We start from the raw sequence: 4,164 nt of genomic DNA on the forward strand, positions 1-4,164 counted from the left end.
GGGGCCACCCCCGGGTCCTGAACAACAACGGGGGATTCAATATGTCGCCTCTCCAGCAGCAACTTCCTGCTGTGCACATAAACCCTCCCTGTTATCATTCAGTCCCGCCACCCAGGGAAGTGCGGCAGTAGATTTAACCACTCCTTTTACAGTAAGTCTTCACCCTGGTCTCAGGCCTCAAAAAATACCCACGGGTTATTATGGACCTTTACCAAGAGGAACCGTGGGTCTTGTGCTAGGAAGATCTAGCCTAAATCTTTTTTTTTAAATTTTTTATTGTTATGTTAATCACCATATATTACATCATTAGTTCTTGATGTAGTGTTCCATGATTCATTGTTTGTGCATAACACCCAGTGCTCCATGCAGAATGTGCCCTCTTTAATACCCATCACCAGGCTAACCCATCCCCCCACCCCCTCCCCTCTAGAACCCTCAGTTTGTTTTTCAGAGTCCATCATCTCTCATGGTTCGTCTCCCCCTCTGACTTACTCCCCTTCATTCTTCCCCTCCTGCTATCTTCTTCTTTTTCTTTTTTCTTAAAATATGTTGCGTTATTTGTTTCAGAGGTACAGATCTGTGGTTCAACAGTCTTGCACAATTCACAGCGCTCACCGTAGCACATACCCTCCCCAATGTCTATCACCCAGCCACCCCATCCCTCCCACCCCCCACCACTCCAGCAACCCTCAGTTTGTTCCTGAGATTAAGAATTCCTCATATCAGTGAGGTCATATGATACATGTCTTTCTCTGATTGACTTATTTCACTCAGCATAACACCCTCCAGTTCCATCCACGTCGTTGCAAATGGCAAGATCTCATTCGTTTTGATGGCTGCATAATATTCCATTGTGTATATATACCACCTCTTCTTTATCCATTCATCTGTCGATGGACATCTTGGCTCTTTCCACAGTTTGGCTATTGTGGACATTGCTGCTATAAACATTGGGGTGCACGTACCCCTTCGGGTCCCTACATTTGTATCTTTGGGGTAAATACCCAGTAGTGCAATTGCTGGATCGAATGGTAGCTCTAATTTCAACTGTTTGAGGAACCTCCATACTGTTTTCCAGAGTGGCTGCACCAGCTTGCATTCCCACCAACAGTGTAGGAGGGTTCCCCTTTCTCCACATCCCCGCCAACATCTGTCGTTCCCTGACTTGTTAATTTTAGCCATTCTGACTGGTGTGAGGTGGTATCTCATTGAGGTTTTGATTTGGATTTCCCTGAGGCCGAGCGATGTGGAGCACGTTGTCATGTGCCTGTTGGCCATTTGGATGTCTTCTTTGGGAAAATGTCTGTTCATGTCTTCTGCCCATTTCTTGATTGGATTATTTGTTCTTTGGGTGTTGAGTTTGATAAGTTCTTTATAGATTTTGGATACTAGCCCTTTATCTGATATGTCATTTGCAAATATTTTCTCCCATTCTGTCGGTTGTCTTTTGGTTTTGTGGACTGTTTCTTTTGCTGTGCAAAAGCTTTTTATCTTGATGAAATCCCAATAGTTCATTTTTGCCCTGGCTTCCCGTGCCTTTGGCGACGTTTCTAGGAAGAAGTTGCTGCAGCTGAGGTCGAAGAGGTTGCTACCTGTGTTCTCCTTTAGGATTTTGATGGACTCCTGTCTCACGTTTAGGTCTTTCAACCATTTGGAGTCTATTTTTGTGTGTGGTGTAAGGAAATGGTCCAGTTTCATTCTTCTGCATGTGGCTGTCCAATTTTCCCAACACCATTTGTTGAAGAGACTGTCTTTTTGCCATTGGACATTCTTTCCTGCTTTGTCAAAGATGAGTTGACCATAGAGTTGAGGGTCCATTTCTGGGCTCTCGATTCTGTTCCATTGATCTATGTGTCTGTTTTTGTGCCAGTACCATACTGTCTCGATGATGACAGCTTTGTAATAGAGCTGGAAGTCCGGAATTGTGATGCCGCCAGCTTCGCTTTTCTTTTTCAAGATTCCTCTGGCTATTCGGGGTCTCTTCTGGTTCCATACAAATTTTAGGATTATTTGTTCCATTTCTTTGAAAAAAGTGGGTGGTATTTTGATGGGGATTGCACTGAATGTGTAGATTGCTCTAGGTAGCATTGACATCTTCACAATGTTGGTTCTCCCAATCCATGAGCATGGAACGTTTTTCCATTTCTTTGTGTCTTCTTCAATTTCTTTCCTGAGTATTTTATAGTTTTCTGAGTACAGATCCTTTGCCTCTTTGGTTAAATTTATTCCTAGGTATCTTACGGTTTGGGGTGCAATTGTGAATGGGATCGACTCCTTGATTTGTCTCTCTTCTGTCTTGTTGTTGGTGTATAGGAATGCCACTGATTTCTGTGCATTGATTTTATAGCCTGCTACTTGACTGAATTCCTGCATGAGTTCTAGCAGTTTTGGGGTGGAGTCTTTTGGGTTTTCCACATACAGTATCATATCATCTGCAAAGAGTGAGAGTTTGACTTCCTCTTTGCCGATTTGGATGCCTTTGATTTCTTTTTGTTGTCTGATTGCTGTGATCTAGCCTAAATCTTAAAGGAATCCAGGTGATGACTGGAGTAATAGATTCTGACTATGAGGGAGAAATAATGGTGGTCGCACAGACTCGGGTTCCTTGGACCTTTAAGGGAGGAGATAGAATTCAGTTATTATTATTACCCTATGTACAAATTGGTCAGTCCCAACAGATCAGACGGGGAGGATTCGGTAGTACTGATCCTCTCATGGTTAAATGGGCTTCATTACTGACTCAGACTGATCATCCTTCTACGACTCTTAAAATTAAAGGAAGGACTAGAGGAAGGTCTAGTAGACTCTGGAGCCAACATTTCAGTAATAGCCTCCCAGCATTGGCCTAATACCCGGTCCACGCAAGCAACTTCTAGTTCGGTAGAAGGAATGGGTTTTGTGACGGCAGAAGAAATTCGACAAAGTAGTGTGCCACTTAAATGTGAGGGACCAGACGGATTAGAAGGAGTTATCCAGCCTTTCATCTTAAATACCCCCATTAATCTTTGGGGAAGAGACCTCTTGCAACAGTGGGAAGCCGAGCTAGTCATCCCCCCTAAATCGACCAATTAATCAAATCAGGACAAAGATGGGCTATAAACCAGGACAGGGCTTAGGCAGACAACGTGAAGGAATAAAGGAGCCTATCATTGCCCAAGGACAAACTCATAGGGCTGGACTGGGTTACCCTTTTTCCTAGGGGCCATTGAGGAGAAGAGCCCTGTCCCCATTAAAATAACATGGAAAACTTCTTCCCCGGTTTGGACTCCTCAATGGCCCCTTCCGATAGAAAAATTGCAGGCCTTAGAACAAATTATTCAAGAACAATTGCAGGCAGGACATATAGAGCCTTCGCAATCTCCTTGGAACGCTCCTGTTTTTGTTATCAGAAAGAAATCAGCCAGTCACCCGCCACTGCACCCGATCAGTTTCTGTTGGCTGGTGCAATCCAGTGGTGAGCTGATAGTAAACCCCAGTTTAGGAAACAGCATTGTTCTTCATGTGGATGACTCTGTGCCGAAAGCATGGGAACAGCCCGGAAGCACCAGCCCCACAAAGTGACACAGTACAAGAAGGGCAAAGATTCTCTTTATGCCCAGGGAAAGCGGCGTTACGACAGGAAGCACAGTGGCTCTGGTCGGCAGACTAAGCCGATTTTCCGGAAAAAGGCTAAAACTACCAAGAAGATTGGGCTGAGGCTTGAGTGTGTTGAGCCCAATTGCAGATCTAAGAGAATGCTGGCTATTAAGAGATGCAAGCATTTTGAAGTGGGAGGAGATAAGGAGAAAGGGCCAAGTGATCCAGTTCTAAGCTTCATATTTTGTTAATGTTATGAAGACAATAAAATCTTGAGGTTATGTTCACTTCAAAAAAAGAAAGAAAGAAAGAAAGAAATCAGGTAAGTGGAGGCTCTTAATAGACCTTCAGATTGTTAATCCACCATCATGGAGCCTCTGAGCGCCTTGCAGCCTGGGTTACCTACTCCTACAGCCATTCCCAAACAATGGCCATTGATAATAATAGATCTAAGGAGAAATTTGCCTTTTCTCTTCCCAGCACTAACAATAAGGAACCAATGAGACGATACCAATGGACAGTTTTGCCACAAGGCATGACTAATTCTCCTACCATGTGTCAGTATTATGTTGGCCAGGTCCTCAGACC

The 4,164-nt window shown here is 44.0% G+C and overlaps 1 non-coding gene across 1 annotated transcript; it reads left to right on the top strand.

Annotated features, from left to right (window-relative positions):
* Window positions 1-3,407: 3,407 nt before the first annotated feature.
* On the top strand, window positions 3,408-3,536 carry LOC148163339 (small nucleolar RNA SNORA65). Its single transcript, XR_015769403.1, has one exon. It is a non-coding gene; the product is annotated as a small nucleolar RNA SNORA65 (small nucleolar RNA).
* The last annotated feature ends 628 nt before the right edge of the window (window positions 3,537-4,164 follow it).

The sequence above is a fragment of the Eumetopias jubatus genome, unplaced genomic scaffold (assembly GCF_037043125.1).
Source record: "Eumetopias jubatus isolate StellerSeaLion01/CBP00866 unplaced genomic scaffold, mEumJub1_p1.0 scaffold_10, whole genome shotgun sequence".
Lineage (NCBI taxonomy): Eukaryota > Metazoa > Chordata > Mammalia > Carnivora > Otariidae > Eumetopias > Eumetopias jubatus.